This window comes from Dipteris shenzhenensis, chromosome 8 (genome assembly GCF_047967505.1).
Source record: "Dipteris shenzhenensis isolate YYH24624 ecotype China chromosome 8, Dip_SZ_1.0, whole genome shotgun sequence".
Taxonomy (NCBI): Eukaryota; Viridiplantae; Streptophyta; class Polypodiopsida; order Gleicheniales; family Dipteridaceae; genus Dipteris; species Dipteris shenzhenensis.
The window spans coordinates 13,386,347-13,396,427 of record NC_141603.1 but is presented as its reverse complement, the minus strand read 5'-3'; the positions used below and the strand labels follow the sequence as shown (position 1 = coordinate 13,396,427).

The 10,081-nt window shown below is 43.5% G+C and overlaps 1 long non-coding RNA gene across 1 annotated transcript; it reads left to right on the top strand.

The window, feature by feature from the left end:
- Positions 1–7,581: 7,581 nt before the first annotated feature.
- On the top strand, positions 7,582–8,467 carry LOC147899136 (uncharacterized). The gene is made up of 3 exons (XR_015541467.1): positions 7,582–7,645; positions 7,837–7,870; positions 8,230–8,467. It is a non-coding gene; the product is annotated as an uncharacterized LOC147899136 (long non-coding RNA).
- Positions 8,468–10,081: the final 1,614 nt, after the last annotated feature.

Sequence of the window (10,081 nt, the reverse complement as noted above, 5' to 3'; positions counted from 1 at the left end):
TGCCCTGTGTAGATGCCGTGCACTAGCATGTAAGTATCTGCATTTTCATTGGCCTCCTCAGTGTGGCCTTTTGGCTCGGATGAATCATTATTGGCCTCAGACTCTTGCTGTTTTTTGATGTGCTCCAACCACAACGTGTTTACCCAAACATTATAACCCACAGGCGTAGTTGTGTTTGTATTGCATCTGGCATTTTATTGCCACGACCACATTTGCGCTGTTGTCGATGAAATGAGGCAAGAGTTTTGTGCCTTATCGACATCAGCAAACACGTTGACGATGCTTCCGTGCAACCCTAGCTGGCCCTCGTAGGTCAGTTGCCTGATTTGCGCAAACAGTATTCACATCGAGATGAGCCTTTCCTCAATCTTGTTCAGAGTTGCGACGGTGCTTATTATGGGTGCAAGCACAGTTATTTTACTTGTGAATTTTGGCATTGTGCTTGCACTAATGTGGCCATAGCAGAGGGAGCACAAAAAAACTTGATCGGTTGCGCTCACGTCCTCCCCAAAAATGTTTTCTTTCATAAAGTCTTTGGGTAGTTTGAGCTTTGTCTTCAATGTGAAGCAGCCACAACATGCACACTCATAGCTTGGTGTGTCTTTGACTTTGGCCAATTAGTTCTTTTGTTTTTTGTCTCCTCTCGCAACAGTAGAACCACGGTCTGCCGTCTTGCCATTGCAGAACAAGAACGCAATGCAGATGCCTACCTTGTCTTGTTGGTTCCCTTTTGTGTTGTTGTCAATAGCTATTGGCATACAAGACCATGTCTTGTAAATGTTGCCACAAACACTTTGAAATGTATATCTCCCAGGGCCAATTTCCACTTCAAAACGCTCGCAATAGTTGTGGCTGGTTGCCCATGGTGAAATGCCATCACCTGGAGTAGTCTTGACTCATCCTCGGCTATCCAAGCTTTGTATCTTCGCTTCCCCTTGAGTGCAAGAAATGGTGCAATGGTGCCAAGTGTTGTTGTTTCATCTAACAGTAGCGCATGCCTTATGTAGTCATTTTGTAGCCCCACCTGAAATTCTTTGGTTATTTCTTTGCCATTGCAAACCAAAAGCTCAAAAGATCCTCCTAAATTATATTGCAAAATTGTCAATGTGTTAACCATTGTGTGTCTTGCGCATACACCATGCACGATGTTAATATTTGCTATTTCCTCTTGGTTTGTAGATTCATGGACACTAACGTTGTGCGCTTCAGCTATGTTTTCCAAAGTGGTGAACTCTAATCTAGGGCATAGTGCTTGCACTGAAAGAAGGATGTTTTTGTTTGTTGGGTTGCACGAATCAAAAGCATTGTTGCGCTGGAGAAGGTAGGGCAAGAGAGTTGCTTGCATGTCCATGTTGGTTTGCATCGTTCCACTATTTAAAGGAACATTAGTGGGACTGTAGTTCTCTCTTATAATTCTGGACAATGTACATCTGCATTGTGTCGGGCTAATTCATGCAAATGTGACGAGTTGTATTAGTTTCTTGCATTGTTTAGAAAGGTCTTAAAATTAACTTATTGCGAGAAGTGTTGGAAAAGCTGGCAGTGAGTGGAAAGAGACATTGAAAATCGATATAAAAAAGACCTAGGAGTCTTGATTTATTGATGCGCCATATACAATGAGACTTGTGATGGGCTTGGCGATATTTACAATGGGATTTTCTAGCTCTCCAACAACTCTATAGCATAGCCCCAGTAGCTAAACCTGCTATTGCATGCATGTCTGGCCAACCTAAATGAGCTTTCGAATTGCAGCGATTGGAAGATTTGCCAGGTACACCGAAGGTGGGTAGTTGCTGTTCTAGACAAGCCAATGTTGCTGTGGCAGACCTAGCCATGTGAGTCTGTTCTTCAAACATCGAGCATAAATCAGATTCATTGTACATCAATGAGCTAGGCTCAAGTTTCCCAAACGAGCTACCATAGCCCATACTAACAAGCCTATTATCGATGTAACCAGACATGCTAGGCAATAGATATGATTGGCTACGTTTGCTACATGCAACTCCTATACCGAACAAAGTTGGGCTGTTTGAAATCGCTCCCGATTTCTCCCCTAATTGCAGGGACTCTTGAAGGCGTGAGAAAGCTATGCTCAACATGTGGCCTTCGTTTGATAGATTGCCAAAACTAGAGCTCGAAAAGCCTGTAAAATTGATACTTGCAAGCATGCTGGATGCACTTTTATTGAGCGAAACCAGACAGGTAGGATCAATGGGTTGATTGCATTTTGATTAAGTTGGATGCCTATCAATAGAACTCAAAAAGCTCATCATAGTGGATAGAATTTTGAGGCAATGAGGTCGTTGCCTTGCATGGCGAGGCATGCAAACTGTCCGTGTACCAAACAAACAGGGCGACTATCGAAATTTGTCCGATAGAGGTGTGACACGTGGGTGGTGTGTGAGATTGACACGTGGATGGGTACCAAACAAATAGGGCGATTGCCGAATTTTGTCCGATTGAGGTGGGGAACGTGCGGTGCATGATATTGACATGTGGATGCCTGGGCACAAAAGGGAGAGGGAGCGGATGCATGGTTGGGCGAGCATGTGAAGTGGATAAATGGGGCCCACAAAAAAACCCCATAAATTTATTTTATCTTTCGAATCCCTAACCTCTACTAAGCCCTGCAATGGCAGGCCAAAAAGTACTACATTCTACCGATATTATAGTCATATAAATCAAACTTCCTACTATGCGTATGTACATAGTAGGATCTTCTAGAAGCTCACCTGCATCCGTGCTCAACTTCACATTCTGCTCCAAAGGAACTGAAATAGGCTTACAGCCTGTCATCCCATATTTGGACAGCATGTCCAATCCATACTGCCTCTGCAAGAGCCATATCCCACTTGTGGATCTAATCACCTCAATGCCCAAGAAGTAATGCAGCTCTCCCAAATTCTTCATCTCAAACTTCTGCTTCAATAGCATTTTCACATGAAGGATATCTTCATCACTATCACCTGTGATGATCAAATCATCAACATAAATGACAAGCAGCATAATGCCTTTCTCTACTTTTCTCACATAAAGTGAGAAATCTACCTTGGAAATCTGAAAGCCAATAGTGACAAGATACTGTCCTATCTTATCAGACCATGCTTTGGGTGCTTGCTTCAAGCCATACAAGGCTTTCTTTAACGTGCAAACAAACTCAGGATGAACAGCATGAACATAACCTGGTGGCTGCTCCATATAGACCTCTTCTTGCAAATCACCATGCAAGAAAGCATTCTTTACATCCATCTAATGTAAAGCCCATCCCTTTGATGCAGCCATAGCAATGACTACTCTTACAGTTGCCATCCTTGCAACCGGACTGAATGTTTATTCATAATCAATGCCATATGTCTGTGCATACCCCTTGACAACTAATCTTGCCTTGTATCTGTTCACAGAACCATCTGCATTGTGCTTCACCTTATAAACCCACTTGCAGCCAATTGCATTCTTGTCTTTAGGCAAAGGCACCAATTCCCATGTAGCATTTGCTTCCAAAGCATCCATTTCTTCATCCATGGCTTTCTCCCATTTTTCTTTTCCCATGGCTTGCTCAAAAGAAGTGGGTTCTGGTTCATGTATCACTTTGACCATATAGGCATAGTGAATGGCTGTAAATCCATCATATTTCAGCCTATCCACAGGATACCTAACTCTGGTAGACCTGCGCAAAATAGGCTCACTACCAGTTGCTCTCAAAACATCCCTTGTCTTCCTTACTCTAGGTGTAACAACAAAAGGATTACCCAATTCATAATTAAGGCTCTGTTTTGAGCCATTGGATTCACCATCCACATAAGAGTGACCTGCATCCACATCAATGATGGGCTGATCTACTTTCTCTTTTCCTTTTTGTGATACTTGCATACCACTATCTGCATTGCTTTGAGGAGATCCTTTTGATCTCAATCTGCCTGTCCATGGTGAAGTATGTGAACCACTACTAGAGGACCTATAAGTCCACTACTATTTTGTGATTGCTGCTGTGAATTTTGTGCAGCATTACCATTTTGTGCATCTACATAATGAATCACATCTACTGGTTTATACCAACTACTCATCTCATAAAAAACAACATCTTTGCTCACTGTAAACTTACGTGTAGAAGGGTTATAGCATCTATACCCTTTCTACTGCAGAGGATAACCAATAAAGATGCACTTCTCAGCTTTTGGATCCAACTTGGATCTCAACTCATCTGGCACATGAACATAGGCAATGCAACAAAAAATTTTCAAATGAGAAATATCTGGTTTCCTACCAGTATACCTCTCCTCTGGCATCATGCCATGTATTGTGGCAGTGGGAGTCCTGTTCATTATGTAGACTGCTGTAGCAACTGCTTTAGCCCAATAATAATCTGGCAGGTTTTTTTCATTGAGCATGGCACGAGATACCTCTCCAATATGCATGTTTTTCCTTTCTGCAAGCCCATTTTGCTGTGGGGTATGACTGCATGAATATTGCTGCTTTATGCCATGCTCCTGCAGGAGACTTGCAAACTCATTTGAGAGGTACTCTCCCCCTCCATCTGACCTTAGGCATTTTATTTGCAGGCTTGTTTCTTTTTCAACCATAGCTTTAAAAGCTTTGAAATGCCCAAACACTTCACTTTTCTTTTTCATAAAATACACCCAAACTTTTCTGCTGTAGTCATCAATAAAAGTGACAAAATAATGACAGCCTCCAATAGTTGTAGCTCTAGTAGTCCACACATAAGAGTGGATTAATTCCAATGGCCTCTTACTCTCTTGAACATGTCTAGGAAATGGTTTCCTTGCCTGTTTTCCAAATTGACAGGCTTCACATACCTTATGCATTTCTGCAACCTTGAACTTAGGCAATCCTGCAACAATATCTTGGGCCTGCATTAATTTAAGTCACTGTACATTAACATGACCAATAAGTTTATGCCAGATATCAATATCTGCAACTACACCGGTCCCATGTGCAAACATTGCTACACTCAATTCAGGCATGTCCGCATCTAATGCAAACATCCTACCCTTCTTCTTCCCTTTTGCTATCAAGCGACCTTTATTTTTCATATCCTCAACAAAGCATCCATGAGGATTAAATCTGACGTGCAAGCCCTGCTCAACCATTTGACCAACAGAAACCAGGTTCTTGGTGATATTCGGGACATGAAATACATCAGACAGGTATTTCTTTTTTTCATCCTACATAGACAAAGGAATTTTACCAATCTGCACAATAGGATGTACAGTATCATCACCAGTCTCCACAAATCCTGGTCTTTCCATTTTCCTTACATCCTACATCCTACATCCATTCTGCAAGACCTGTCATGTGGTTTGATGCACCTAAGTCAACATACCACACATCATTGCTTTCTTCTGCACTTGTCATAGAATTGGTCATGTGCTGCACCATAAACAGATGCTCATTCCTATCATCACCCTGTCTACTAGAAGTTGCATAATTGCCTTGCTGCGATTTTCCAGTCATGATGTCATTCTGCTTTTTATAGCAGTCTTTAACCATATGACCCATTTTACCATAGTAGTAGCATTCAACATTGCTGTTTGCATTTTGGCCTCTTTGCCATCCACCATGACCTCTTTGGCTCCCCTTGCCTCTAAAGTTACCACGTCCTCCTCCATAGGACTGGTTTTCTTGAATTTGCTGCATATTCTGATTTCTACCACGGCCTCCAAATCTGCCTGCTCTACCTCTACCTCTACCTCTTCTAGCATTTGAGTAGAAGATAGCTTCTTTTGAAGTTCCTCTTGAAGAAGATGCACCACCATTTCTCTGCTCTTCAGAAATTAGAAGAGCAATCAAGTCAAAATCAAAAAAATTCTCACGGACTGCAATGGATGTCCGGAATTGTGCATAATCCTTTCCTAGACCATTTAAGGTCACAGAAACTAAATCATCATCTTCCACTGGCGACCCAATAGAAGCAAGTGCATCTGCAATCTTCTTCACCTTCATGTGGTAGTCATTGATGCTCATATTTTCTCTTTGCACGAAACTCATGCTTGAGCTACATTTTCTTAGCTTGCGTATTTGTGCTATACATTTTTTGTCAAAGTATCCCACGCCTCCTTTGGCATGCTTGCATCCTGAATATGCACAATCATAGAATCTAAAATATTGATAGACAACCAGTACATAACTTTTCTGGCTCTCTCATGCTAGCCTTCAAATGCCAGCAACTCCTGTTGATTGGGAACATTAGGAATCACTGGTTCTTGTTCAGCTCCAGTAATGAGCTCCCAATAGCCTTTTTCCTTAAGGAAATTCGTCATTCTAAACTTCCATGCTTGGAGGTTGTTCTTGTCAAGCTTTTCAGTGACAATCTGTGAAAGAGCATCAGATGCCATTATAGAACACTGCAAAATATTTTGTCACTGCAAAAAAACACAACTGCCTCACAAGGGTGAAATTTGGAAAACTAACAAGAGTGGTATTTGACCACACAGTCACTTCCTAGTGATGATTATGCATCAACAGGCAGTAAGAATGATTCTATCACACCCAATATCTCTACGCATAGCATACGATGTAATTTCTGCGATAACTTTTCACTGACCTGCAAAATAGTGGTCGCATAGCAAAAACAAGGCACTTTCTTGAGTGCTTGCGGAAAACTTCTGCCACTAAAATGGGCCCTGAAATGGCCTTAAATCCCCAAAATAATTTCACCGATAACCTTTATCTAATTTTCCAACTTGAGACTTGATGAAGGTGGATCCTAACCGTCTTAACCAGGATCGCATTCAAATATTAAGATTTTACAAATAAAGCTTCAATTCTATGTGATTTTCCAACTTGAGGCTTGATGAAGGTGGATCCTAATCGGTCGTAGATAGGTCACGCTACTCGGTAGATCAAGGTCTAAGATTGTGACACTTGGGTGAAGGAGTAGGGAAGGGCCATTGAGAGTCTTTTCCGAGGAGGAAGTCAGGAGGATTTCTGGTGATCGGCCTTCGGCCGTGAGTCGAAATCCGACCGTATTTCGACCGAGAAAGGGCGACAAGTGGCCCTTCCTAACCGGCAAGGTGGACTGGGAGGCAAAATTCGTCATTTTCCAGTCAGGTTGGCTAGAGTTTTGGGTAAGTGGATTTCGGGTTTTAGGTCCTCCCAATGGACGGCCGAGAGTTGAGGTGTGAGAAAACCAAAACATCCCTTTAGGCTGGGTTGCTTAAATTTTAAAAAAAAAGAAAAAAGACAATGCACAAGAACTGCAAAACTTCAAAGCGGTCTACAAATGTGTTTCAAGAGACGATTTGCGTTCTGATTCCTGCAACTCACCAACTCGTAAATTCTCACTGTTTCCTCGCGATCCACGTCGTCCTTTTGGGAAAATCAGATTTCCTCAAGGTTCGTCCACTTTGTGGTATTCAATTCCAGAGTTTCTGTCTGATTTCTCTTCATTCTCTGCACTCAAATCCTTTCGGAAGGTTGAATTTCCGCAGTGTACGTGTTTGTGTCTGATCTCTCTGCGCAAATCCCTTCGGACGGTCGAATTTACGCAAGGTTCTTCCGCTTTGATACTGAGCACTCATGAATTTCGGAGTTTCTGCCTGATTCCTGTGTTGTAGTGATCGCAGAAACTCGTTTCTACTCACGATCGACCTTTCGGAAGCTCAGAGCACAGGTTTCTGGTGTTAAGGTGCGTGCGCATGTGCATTGATTTGAGTTCCGGTTCTGTAAAAGACAATTGTTCGTTTGCGCGGGCTTTTTGTTTCTCTGATTTCAATTGAAGTCCGGCGAGAGGAACGTCAAAGGACCGGTATATTGCCAAACTAATAGCCCTCCCGTTTTCTGAAAATAATCACACGCTGGATTCTCTGTCTTTTGCAGAAATCAATCATCGGCTGGAGCGAGCGTTCTTTCTGTGCGTACATTTACTTGTTGAACGGATTTCCTTCAAACAATTTTGAATTTCCTGCACTCTCGGTAGTAGCCTACAATCGTTTTTGCTTTGGCTATAAATTTTATCGTAAACGACGTAGCTGCTAGAATTTTCTCTCTGGCTTCCTGGACGCTTTTGTCCCGGTGATTTCCGATTGCTATTCTTTAGATTTGCCCGACCATTTCGGCGTCCGGCTTACTGAATCAGAAAGGTCCTAGCGCCGTTTGCTTCTTTTCGAATTAGGAGCAGGAGGATTGAGATTTTGGATTGACGTTCTTGAAGGAACTATTTAATGGAGCTATGGCGAAGAGGATGTTGATGTCACTGTGATTCTGTGACAGGTCAATCTTAGCTGGAAGTTAAAATGATTCAGTGCTTGATCGCGAGCTGCAATTTGATATTCTTGTCCGCCGTTTCAATGTGTTGCGGCTCGGCGCCGGACGGCAACTCCTCCCTTTTCTGTTGGGGAGACGGATTTGGCGAGGGGAGGTTCATGCCAGTAAGCGTGCTTCCGAGCATCCTTCCGAGCATCTGCACCACGGCAAGTTGCAGCAATCGCCGCCTGCTGCAGCTCACGAAATGGAATGAAAGCTGTGGGAGGCAGAGGTGCAAGAAATTTGGTCGCTACGATGAAGGTATACGTAGCGAGGTGTACGAGGGAAGAAGACAGGGAGATGGTGCGCCATCACTGGACTGGGAAGAATCACATGATTCGACAAGTGATGGAGCGCCAATATCGACTCTGCAGCTGTCTACTCCAATAGTAGAGCAACCGGTGTTGTCCTCAGCAGCTCCAGCGCCTGAAATCATCCCACCATCGGAGCGCCAGACCATTTTGAAGATGTTAGGAGTTTATTTGCTAGTGGCGAGCTTGATCTTTGCTATATATCTTTGTAATCGCTGCTCGGTGGCGATGCTTGAGCACAATATCTTCGGAAGCGAGGGTGACGGAGATGAACTTGGAGCTCCTCCTCAGCAGGAAGGCGTGTTGGCGGATGATAATGTTGGTGCTGAAAGCTCGCTGAGGGAGCCGCTCCTGCGACCCCAAACCAGACATCGCTCGCTGAGGGAACCGCTCGTGGATGAGTGCAAGATTGATCAGTCCATCACGGAACCGCTCGTGGAGGAGTGCAGGATTGAGTCCATCCCGGAAGCAGACCAGGAGTCTTTGTCTTTGCCGATGCATAGCAACGATTTGGAAGAATCTGCAGCCGAAAACGCAGCCGATCCGGAGAATGTAGCCTCCCATGTTCCTCCGGGGACCTCCTCCCTGCTGTCCATCACGGAACCGCTCGTGGAGGAGTGCAGGATTGAGTCGATCACGGAAGCAGACCAGGAGTCTTTGTCTTTGCCGATGCATAGCAACGATTTGGAAGAATCTGCAGCCGAAAACGCAGCCGATCCGGAGAATGTAGCCTCCCGTGTGCCTCCGGGGACCTCCTCCCTGCTGTCCTCAGGCGATTCAGAGGTAGAGGCAGGATGCAGTAATTCCGATGTGACGGACAACGCCCCAGCTTCTTGGCGATGGACGCAAGCAAATGATCCTGAAATGGCTGATCAGAGCATAGTTTCCGGTCACAAGATCACAGGTTTATACAGAAATCACCCTGTTCTCCAGTAAGTCTTTACTTCGTGATCTTGTGTTCCTTCATAGTTCACGCAGATATAATCCTCTTCTCCAACGTTGTCCTTTGGATATATACATAGACACAGTGATCTTGCTGTTACTGATTGGATCAGTTTATAGAATATGATATTGTTCTCCAAGAACGTGTTGCTTCGTAGTTGCAGAACACAAACATGATCTTCTTCTCCAGAAAACTTTGGTTTCTGTTTCTCCCCGAAGTTCAAATCAGATTTGAAATCCACGAGGTTACCTTATGTCACGAACATGATCTTATTTTCTCCAGAAAACTTTCATTTCCGGATGTCACAAAGCTGATCTTCTTCTACAGAAAAGTTTAGTTTCTGTTTGTTCCCGAAGTTCAAATCTGTGAAATGCACAAGCTTACCTACGTCACAAACATGATCATCTTCTGCAAAATCTTTAGTTCAATCTGTGGAATGCACAAGCTTACCCGATGTTATGTGTTAAACATAAATCTAATTTGCTAACATGATTGTCTTCTCCTGTGGAATGCGATGTTATGTGTACTGGAATGCAACAAGTTTCCGAAGTTCACTCTGTGGAAT